The sequence below is a fragment of the Zingiber officinale genome, chromosome 2B (assembly GCF_018446385.1).
Source record: "Zingiber officinale cultivar Zhangliang chromosome 2B, Zo_v1.1, whole genome shotgun sequence".
Classification (NCBI taxonomy): domain Eukaryota; kingdom Viridiplantae; phylum Streptophyta; class Magnoliopsida; order Zingiberales; family Zingiberaceae; genus Zingiber; species Zingiber officinale.
Genome location: NC_055989.1, coordinates 109,394,553 through 109,406,167, shown reverse-complemented (window position 1 = coordinate 109,406,167; position 11,615 = coordinate 109,394,553). Strand labels below are relative to the sequence as shown.

At 35.1% G+C, this 11,615-nt stretch overlaps 1 pseudogene; it reads left to right on the top strand.

Annotated features, from left to right (window-relative positions):
* The first annotated feature begins 3,638 nt into the window (after nucleotides 1-3,638).
* On the top strand, nucleotides 3,639-8,277 carry LOC122049415 (annotated as a pseudogene).
* The last annotated feature ends 3,338 nt before the right edge of the window (nucleotides 8,278-11,615 follow it).

Sequence of the window (11,615 nt, the reverse complement as noted above, 5' to 3'; positions counted from 1 at the left end):
CTCTACCATTTTAAGGCCTAAGCATTAAAAAAATCAATTAAGGCGTTAATATATATTTTTTTTAAAAAATAAATTTTTATATAAAATATTATTAAAGATATTTAATTTTATTAGTAAAATTTAAAAAGATAATTTTCTACATTGCAATTGATTATTTTTGCAATTGAAAGTCATCATCAATTAGATTACATAACAACTTTATCTTATGTTAAAGCTCAATTAGTTATTATTAAAATTTTAAAAAACAAAAAATTCTTTTATGTTAAATTTTCAAGCATAATTTGTTAAAAAATAATATATTTATCTAATGAGTATTTTTAATTAAATAAATAAGTTAAACTTCATAAAAAAAAATTAATTAATTTAGGAACGAGTAAGAATTATTGTAATACTATTAGTATATATTTTAATTGCTATTTTATTTTTTATTGGCCAATTTTAACTTTAAATCTTAATGTAACGATAAAACTATTGTTGTATCATGTATAGTCTTTTGTAAAGAATAATAAAATTATGTACGCTCTTTTTTGGAATTTGCATTGACAAAAGCTTAGAGGTGTAATCGAATCGAGCCAAGTCGAGCCGAGCTCGAGTTTTATTTAATAAATATATTCATGTCTCACGAGCTTATTCGAGCTTTTATCGAGTCTAAACGAACTTAATAAATATAAATTAAAATTTTAAATATTCATTAAAAACTAAATTATATATTTTAAAAAAATTATAATATTCTGGTTAAAATTTATAATTTTATTCTAATAAATAAATTTAATATATTTGTCTATGTTTTTCATAAGTAGAATTTAAAAATCTATAAATTCAATATCAAAATTATTATTTTTTATTTAAAAATTTATTCATGAGCTTAATGAACATGTTCACGAGCTAACGAGCCGAAGTTTGTAAAGCTTGAGTTTGGTTTGTTTATCCTAACGAGCTTAATTAAACGAGCTCAAGCGAGCTTTTATCGAATCGAGCTTCGAATAACTCATGAGCGGCTTGGCTCATTTACACCCCTCATCGGGATACTGTTTTATTAATTTTAAATTTGATAAATTCTCAATAAGCTTTATTAGTCAAAAAAAAAAATTTAACTAAGGTGAGAGTGTATAATAACGTGTAGATGAGAAATGTCACAATAATAATGATATAAAAATGAATACATAAAAGAAAGGGAAAAAAATAAAATTTAAAGAGAAATAATAGTATGATATTAAATATATTTTTAATTTTAAAAATATTTTTATAAAAATTATCAAATTTTAGTAAGTATAATCAATAAATATTTTTAATTTATTAATCAAACTTGATTTTGTTTCGTAAATTAAATATTTATCAATTAAAAATTAAAACTAGAAATTATGAATCAAATTTTAATAAAAAATTTATCATTCAAATCTAACTTTAATAGTCAAAATTAAAAAGGATGAAATTTGACTTTAATCTAGGGGTGGGATAGGGTCGGGACTCGTCCCGTAACCCCCTTACCCAATACCCGTCCCGATCAAAATTGGGAATTTTTTTTTCTCCCGATCCCGTACCTGAAAAGTGTCGGGACCCGAATGTTCGGGATCCCGAATATTCGGGATCGGGTAGGGACCCGTAAGAATATCCCGAAATTTTTTTTTAAAAAAAAAAAATCTATAGAGACTCAAACAATTTTTTAGTACAATACAAATAAATTAAAACGATTTCGTGGTACATAACCATTAAAAGCTAAAATATCTTCTTAGGACATCATAAATATATTAAAACTAATAAAAAAAACTAAAACTACTACTTAGTTTATACTTTATACCTAATACAAGAAAATCCAAAAATAAAAGTTGTCATGTCAACCATTGTATCAATAATGAATTGATGATATGGTGACCTTAGTCCTTAGAAATGCTTGGATTCAACTTACAGAAAAAAGATCATAAAAATTATTCTTTATATCATTTTATCAGTTTTCATATGTTAAAATAAACTAATTGATTATCTTCTTCACACATTGATAATAAATTATTTAGAACAAAATTATGATGAAGTATGAGAAAAATGAAGAGAAAAAAATAAATATAATAGTTAGATGCTTAAAATATAATATAAAAAATAATATTTTTAATATAAAAAATAAATATTTTTAATATAAAAAATAATATTATAATATAATCGGGTCGGGACGAGATTTCCCTCGGGAGAAAAAAAATTCCCGATCCCTTTCCCGATAGTGATCGGGACGGGAAAAATCCCGAACCTTCGGGTCGGGAAAATGTCAAGTCGGGATATTTTCGGGTCGGAAATGGGATGGGATTCGGGAAGGGTCGGGATTTTCGGGATTTTTTCCAACCCTACTTTAATCTATAAAAAAAATAAAAATTATTAATCAAATCTAAAAAATTTAAAATGATTACCAAATTTAGTTTTACTAATAAAAAATTAAGATTACTAATTTAAATAAATCTCAACTACAATTTATTTTAGTCTATACTTTTAAATATTTATCATCCGAACCTATATATTTCTAAAATAGTAATTCTATACACACACACAAATTTTGATGGGCCTCAATATAATAGGAGCCCTAGGTATGATGACCTATGCCTTGACCTAACAACTACTATAGAACAATCGACTAATTGTGGAATCTAATTGATTAAATTGCCATTGAAAAACTCAAACTAAAGTTGTCGAAGAAGATTGCCCATTGATTGGATTGATCAATGGCAGATCAATTGAACAACAAACGAAGATTGAAAGCGATTAAAGAGACGAAAGATGGATGACTTCATAGCATGTGTAATAGAGAGTAGTTAAATCGTATTATATAGCTTTCTTCTTCTAAGCACTTATAATTATTTATATTGTAATAAATTTCTCTACCTCGAGGTTATTCATAAAGGAGAAGGATAGTAGGATTTTTGGGAGTGACTCATTTACTAGTTATAGGCCATGAAATAGGAACAAGAGTTTTGAGCCAAGTTACTTGAGCTTGTTAGAGATTGGTATGCAATTGTTTTTATGTTTCTTATTTCTACTATGCTAATTATTATATGTCCTTATTAAGGTATTTAAGTAGATAAATAGCTCATTCGACATCCATACACATTTGGTCTCCAACACTTACTGTCAATGGATAACAGGTAAATTTAAAAAGCTTAAATTCAAATGTATAACAATTACTCTCGAATAATTCAGAGGGCATATATATTAATTAATCAAAGAGATGATAAGTCTATTCAAATGAATGTGTCTGTCTAAAATGATGTCTTTATTATCTAAAACCTTTGTCATGTATTCATGGATATCATTACCCATTTGGATAAAGATGTATTCTATTCAATTCTAACTTGAAAAATTAGTCAATAAAATAAAAGATTTTTGTTTAGTATAATTTATTGTAGAAGATGAGTATATATAAACTTACAATATGGTAGTTGATTTAATGTTTTTTTCTTAAAAATTCATAGGTTATATATATATATATATATATATATATATATATATATATATATATATAATTTAATAATTATTTTATAACCATAATGTTTGAACCCGGTCTAAAACAAATTAAATTTGATAATATTAATTAGATTTGGATTCGATAGATAAAATTATTTAGAGACTTTACGTTCGGATTAGCTGTGAGTACAGAAACACCATTTGCGATTCGTCAGCCACACGAATAACGACGGCAGGGCAGTTGAGGCGACCGAGACCGTAATAAGCAATCCACGAAAGATCGCGAGCGAGGGAATGAATTGGAACGGCGGCAGCAAGGAGAAGGGACTGTTGCGGCGGCTCCCAATGCTGAAGATGAAAGAGCTGGGAAAGCTGGGTCCTGGTCTAGGTTTCGGCACCGGTTGTGGTGTTGGCTTCGGCATCGGCCTCATGGGAGGTGATGAATATGTTCAGTTTCAGATTCGTTTGTTTTGTTTGGCTTTGGTCCTCGATTAGTCTTATTGTTCGTGAAAACTTGAATCTTTATACATCTTGAAACTGTGAGCTTCGCTCATTCAAGCCACAGCTAGTTTTTTTTTTACCCCAATTGGCAAAGGGGCTTAGAATATCCGCAGCAGCATGAATTGGGTTGCGTTCATGTTTTTTGGTAGATGTCGAACTCGAGTTGTGCATTTTCAATCAAGACGAGCTCATGGCTCACTCACTGTGAAATTTTGACGCAAAAGTTGTATTTTTGTGTTTTTTGGTTGCGGTGTTGTCTCAATTGAGTGATGCTGTCTCATGTATGTCTGCAATGAGTTCACTAACCTGCCATCTTAGGAACATGTTGCGTAAATTACCCACCCAAAGAAGTGGGTGATTCTGACGACTAAGAGCATGACTACTATGTTTGAACCCAAGTGGTATTATCCGTTTTGCTATCATATTAATCCAATTTTTGCTGATACCGAAATCACACCGGGCGAATGGATTGACTGTCATGAATTTAGATTAGGTATTTAGGTCCTTCATTGTCGTACAGTTTCATCGGCCCCTGTAACTTCCATCTCATTTTACAGGTGCAGGATTGGGAGCTGGATTTGCTGGTATGCAAGCTTGGATTAGGATTTGGAGCTGGATGTGGAATAGGTTTAGGTTTTGGTTATGGTGTTGGGAGAGGAGTTGCATATGACGAGTACCGAAGACATTCAAATGTTGGAAAGCTGTTTCGTGGTGTCCGAAACACTCCATCTGAGTAAGTTACTCTTATTTCTGTTTTAGCTGAGTTTTTTTTTCTCCCTATACCCTCTAATTCTGTCGCACTGCATTTGCCATAGAAAATGAAAATGTCAAAGGAGCTATATAAACATCCCCTGCGGACATTGTAACTACTGCTATGGCTTTTACCTACCCAGCCCTTGACCCTGATGGCTTGACTTTCTTGTCTTCTTTCTTGGCCCTATTTTTCCTCCTAAGAACCTCAAAATAGATGGAACAGAATGCCAAAGGAAAAAGGAGTGGAGTGGGATGTGAAAAAAATTCCTAGCAAGATGAGAAACAATGAACTAGAGTGGCGAAGAGAAGAAAGTAAATGTCTTTAGCACTTTAAATGCCAAGGTTTAACTTATCAGATCAAGCAAGAAAACACTTACTCCTATGATTCGAATACAGATCAATTCTCAATCTCAACTAGTATCTACTATATTCAGAAAGGTTGGAATGAGATGGATCTTGGAAGTCTATTTTTAACTGGATAATTGATCCCAAGAATGAGTGCTTGATCTTCGTGGGGCCATGAATGGTCATATGGAAAGGAGACTTTTTTTTTTCATATTTGAGATTGAGAAGATTGGACGATGGATCATTGTTGTTTGAATAATAGTTCTAGAATATCTATATTCGAAAATAGTTCAGTACCAAATTCAATAGTGTAAAAGAGCTTGAAGAAATTTTAGTTTACAATTTGCACCTATTTTAATGTGTCTAGGTAGTTCTTGCATTGTGTTGGCACTTGACCTTGGATAATGCAAATCCTTTCATTTTTCATGTTAATCCTAGATTCCCAATTCTCTAATAGCCTAAGTAGAAAAAAAGTACCTATATGGAAGGTGGGTCTTTGTGATAGTTACAGTAAGAAGGAATTGTTTGGGATCTGTGAGTGTTACTGGAAAACTCATTTAGGATTCCCGTTTCTCCTTTTTCCTTGCACTATTCACAATTCCATATTACAAATAGATTCTTGACTATTGTAGTATTTACATTATACTTCCTATACTATTTATACATGGGTGGGTGTCTAATACTCCCTTTCACGGTCGTTCAAATATATTGTGACAACTTAGCTTGTTATAAATATAGTCAATCTTGGGACCTCGTAAAGGATCAGTGAGTAAATTTGCTAATTGTTTATTGAAGCTAATTCATGTAGGGAAAATCCCAATGGATTTCTCTTTCTCAATGTTGAAGTGAGAATCAAGCTTGTTCTCTCATGAAACACTAGATTAGTCAATAATGATCTAAATAAGTTCATATGTTGCTAACACCATTGCTCTATATTCCGCCTCATCATTTGATTGAGCTACTATATCTTGCTTCTCGTTTTAAATTGGAAATTAAGTTGCCAGGTAGGAGAACACAATAGGCTGGAGTAGATCATCTATCTGTAGATGAGGTTCCCATTCTACATCAATGTATCCTACAATTTGTAGGTGACTTTGATTGTGGAATAAGAGCCCTTTTCCAGAAGTAACTATTAAGAAGTTGCTCTTTAATGATCAGAACATGGAGCCTCTAAAAAGTGACTGAATACTCAAGTTCTTGACTTTTGTGACTATAAGATAATTTAGTTTTGCCATTTATGTTTTAAATTTTCCATGATACATTAGTGACTCCCCCTATCTAATCACCATTTTGAAGTTTGGATTCATAGGAGTATTAGCTGGTCTGGTACCTAATATGTCAGTCTCCTCGAGCATGCTTTCCATGAGAGTTGTAGATATCTCTCCTATACGTGCCTAAGTTCTTATTTTGAAAATGCTGGCGGAGATAATCTTTCAGTTATGCAATCCCAACTGCATCATCCTTGCTAATGATAATGTGGTCCACCAACAAGAAGAAGAATGCATCTACTTGACTGAGAGATAAGGTGAAAAACCGAGTCATCTGTTGCACTTATCATTATGAAATTAAGGAGAAGAGCTGAATTAAAATTGCCAAACCAAGCTCTATTTCTTTAGCTTGTAGATCAATTTCTTTAGTTTGCACACAAAGTTGATTTCTCTTAAACAACATATCTTAAGGTTGCTTCATATGTACTTCCTTATTAATATCGTTAGAAAGAAAAATACTCTTAGTATCTAGTTGGTGAAGAGGCCAGTGAAAAATAATTGCTAATGTGAAGAATAGTCAGATTGAAGTAATTTTGACCATTGGAGAAAAAGTCTCTCAGTCCACCCTACATAGTTTAGTTGATACTTTAGTTGTCAAACGAGCCTTTAAGAAGTTTGCAGTACCATTGTGAGAACATCTGATTGTGAAGACACATTTGCAACCTACCTTAGATTTTCCTAAAATAAGGTGTAATTAGTTCCCAAACGTCGTTAGAGTGGTGGACATTCATTTCCTTGAATATTGCTTGCCGCTGGTTGGGGTTTGAAAGTGCCTCTTAAACATTGCATGAAATTAACTGTGAATCTAGGAGGAAAGAAGGTAGAATATTTGGGTTATAACAAATCATATGATAGGAATCGAGAAAGTGGACATGAAGTAGAGTACTTTGAAATACTTTTACAGAAAGCGATGGGTAGATCGCAGTTAGTGGGCAGATTTGGGACGACAACAAGTGATTGGCAATCGAGTCTTTATAGGTGATTTCATGTTTTATGGGGTAATACTTGGAAATAGCATGAACTTAATCAGTTCCTTGGATTCTAGCTAAAATTTTAATTTGTTTGGATTATATGCAGCAGCTGTTACTGATTACAATCATGATCACATGGAAATAGGCATGTTCGCCAACGTTGCGCCACATGTCTAACCCTATCATTAACACGGCCTAAACCGATAATTAGACACCTCAAACATGTTGTTTCCCGTCATCTCAATGGCAGAATGTTCCAAGGCACCTTATGTCACCTGTTTGATTCCATGCCATTCAAGTTACATTAGAAATGGATGAAACTTTAAACATAATTGAATCGAAACAAAAGTAGATATATACGATTGAAACTAGTTAAAATATTAGGTGGATCTTAAAACATGCTCAAACCTCATGCTACTTTATTTGCTTAATCATACTGTCCCTTCAGCTCACATCCTTAGTTGCTTCAGCATCTATACTTTCTTTCGGAACCTTTTCTGCTAGTAATTGGGAATTATGGAAATTAAATTTCCATAAGCTACTCGAGAATTGTCTCAAACCAATCATCAAATTCACACTTGTTTTCTTATCTTTTTTGTAGGAATTATGTTGAGGCTCTGTTTGATGAACTTGTAGAAAGTACAAGAAAGCTGCTAAAAGCAACTTCTAGAGAGGTTGAGAAATGGAGATAAAATGGCAAATATGTTGCTCTTCTCCATGCAAAGGCGTACAGAACTATCCAGCCTTTAATTTCTTACGTTGTTAAAAAAAATTAATTGAATATTTAAAGATTGTTAAGTCAGACTAGTAGCACGTTTTTTGTGTTTTTTTTTTCCTTTGATTTGGTTGTGCCGTTGTGGTGCAACTTTACATCATTTCTTTTTCTCCACGTTGTATTATTGAAATGGTTGAACTGAATTTGATGGTGATGCTTCCTCAATCTCAACTGAGATGGAAAGAATTTTGATAACAAGGCTTTTCACAGTTTATGCAGATGCCTGCCTTGCTCAAGTTCTTGAGATTCTGACCAGATTTCTCACTGTTTGCGACGGGCGAGATGGTCAACATTTGATTGTATCTTATAGTCTACATCTAGAGGTGTCAATTGGCTAGATTTAGGCACGACAATGGCTCCAGCGTGGGGTCGGGATTATTTAACAAGATTATGAAAGTGTAAATATGTTATTGGTGTTCTTAAAAAAAATATCTAAATACATATGACACTATAATTTTTAAATTTTTTTTTTTAAAACTGATAGGAGGTATGAATCAAGAGTTTTGGGCATGATGAGATTCATTAGAGTGAAAGAAACGTATTAGATAAGGTTGGGATTAAATTTTATTTATTTAGATTCATCAATAACTTTTGAATAAATTTTATTGAATAAATAAAATTTATTGATAACTTAAATGTTTTTGAAATTTTAGAGCATGTACATAGATATTTTATTTAAAAATTTTACTTTAAATTTTAGATAGGGTAGTTAAAAAATCATTATATCAACTACGTTATTTATTTTCTAAATTATACATTTATGAACAGTATTTTTCTAAATTTAAGAAATAGATTCTATTCTCTAAACATTATAAAGGGGAGAGAAGAAATAGGAAAGTTGATATATATGATGTATTGAAAAATAGATATTTAAATTTAATAAAATAATTTTTTATCATAAATTATGTATTTTAGATAAGGAAATTAGTATGAATACTCTTAAAATTTTAACACACATAAGATTATGAGCATATAAGAAAGTTATTGATGATATTCTAGTAGATGAGGAATGTCTAAGTTCAGATATGATGTCATGTTAAAAGTAAAAAAAATTGAACTTTTTAAATAATTTCTTTAAATTGATAAAGTCGAATCAAAAGTTTTTGGACATAGTGAGATTGAAAAAAAATTATTAGATGGGCTTTGGATTAAATTTGGCTTATCTAAATTTATTAATAATGATCATGTTCAAAAGTCAATGAGATGGATATTGAGGATGTGGCGCTCCCGCTGACCTCCTGTGGACTTCACTCCGACCTGCAATACAGCTGACGTCAGTGCCGAGCCAGGGAAGGGGTCCCTGGCGATGACCCTCAGACACTCAAGTCAATCTCCGACGAAGAAAAAGTAGTAAGCGGAGCAACAAAAACTGTAGTGCAACAGTAAGATATCGCATACAACGCATACCTCCACCGATACTTGGACCCCCCCCTTTTATATAGAACTCTTGTAGCATGCATGCACACTTCCCAAGACGGACACGCATTTCAAAGCTTTTCCTAAAAAGATTTGTTAGTAAAGTGTCTCTGACACAGTACCTTAATGGGTCGAGCATATCTCTGAAGTGACAGTAGAAACTTCCGCTGTACGATCCTCTGTCTAACCATGTCGCCTGTCAACGACACTAGCTCCCAAAAGGATGTCGAAAAATATCTTGTTGTGTCTGCTGCTTGGCCGAGCGGAATAGCCGCTCGGCTGAAATTTCGTTGTTTGCGTGTTATCTGTTGCTGGGCCGAGCGGGATAGCCGCTCGGCCAGAAGTCCACTGTCCACATGCTCTGTTGATGGGTCGAGCGGGATAGCCGCTCAGCTGGAAGTTCAATGCCCGCGTGCTCGGCTGATGTCGAATCTGCTGCTGGGCCGAGCAGGGTGACCGCTCGGCCGGGACTCCACAGTCCACGTGTTGTCAGATGGCTAGCCGAGTGGGGTGGCCGCTCGGCTCGACTTCTGCGCATTGTTCTCTCTTGAGCGTCGATTTTTTGAATACTCCCTGTGTCGAAGTCAACGACGGGTTGGGGCCTTCTTCCCGATCGGGGCATGTTTCGCCCGACCTGCCAGTGCCCCATACGCATTGACCGCCTTGACTTTGACCTCCTTTGACCTCCACCATGGTAGTGAGGTGGGACCCTTCATCATCATCGCATCACAAGCCTCCTCCTAAAGTCTAGTCGAAGGAAGTTGTAGTCCGACTGACTGGACAATTGTCCGAGCAGGTTTTCTCCCGCTCGGCCTTCGACGCTGTGTGATTTTCGATCGGGATAGGACCAATCCTCGCCGATCGGCCTGTTGAAGCTTGTTGTTCGAGCATAAGTATGCTCCCTTGTTTCGATCGACACGATGATGGTTTGCACTTGTAAAAATCCGCTTTGGGCTATCTTGGGCGAGCGCGTGTTAGGTTGACGTCACCCAGATTTCTTGAAAATCGTGCAAATCCACGCTCATTAAGGTTGAGCATGCTCCCACTCCTTCATTAATTATCGACCCGTGGTGATGCGCCACGTGTCCCATCCGCTGCCGTCGCACGCCTGACGTGATAGGCGTGATGTGACATTTGGCGGTTTGAATTCAACGGTGAGATCTTGGCTTGGGTTTCCGCGACCTAGATCGGACGGCTTCGATCGGCCGAACCTGAAGTTGATAAGCCCGCTGCGTCATTTCCTTTGCATTCTTCCTCGAACGCTTCCGGTGACCATCTCTCGGTGCTTCTGTGTGATCCACATTCTCCGGCGATCCTCCACGCTTCTCCTCCGGCGATCTCTCCCTAATAAGCTTTCTTCCAACCGTCCCCTTCTTGAAGCTTTTCGGTCGTTCTTCTTATATTCCGGTGATATTCCAGTAGCTTTTCCCTCTTCGATCACATTTCTTCCCCTCAACCTCCTTTTCATTGGTTTTTTGTGATGGCAAGTTCTTCGCAGTCGTCTGCCTCTGTCCCTAGACTCTGGTACACATCCATGGAGTCTAGATTCGATAGAGACGACTCTGAGAGCTTATGAGACGATTTTGAAATTCCTTTCGCTCATCAGATCATTTTGCCTTCTCCGTCTGATCGGCCAAACATTCCGCCGACCGACTGTATCTGCTTCTTTCGGGATCAATTAATCGTTGGTCTACAGTTTCCCCTTCATCCCTTCATTCCCGTAGTTTGTAACTATTTTCACATTTCCCTTAATCAACTTATGTCAAACTCCTTCTGATTGTTGTACAGAGTCGTTGTTTTGTTTTGTTTGCACGACATCCCCCTCATTCCCCGGGTCTTCTACTATTTTTACTATCCCAAACTGTCCGATTCGGGGACTTTCCTCTCTAGTCTTGAGTCGGCTTACTTTTCTTCGATAAGATGCCGACCTCCAACAAGCACTGGAAAAAATATTTCTTCTTCATTTGCCTTCCCGAGCGGCAAGATTTTTCGACCCACTTGCAGCTCGAAGTGGCGCCTCAGCCTCCCCTGAAAAGCTACAAGAGCCGATCGGACTACTTGAACACCGCCTCCATGTTTGCCGGTTAGAAATATGACATCTATAAGATGCTGCTGGAGGGTGTTCTATATATCTTCGGCCTG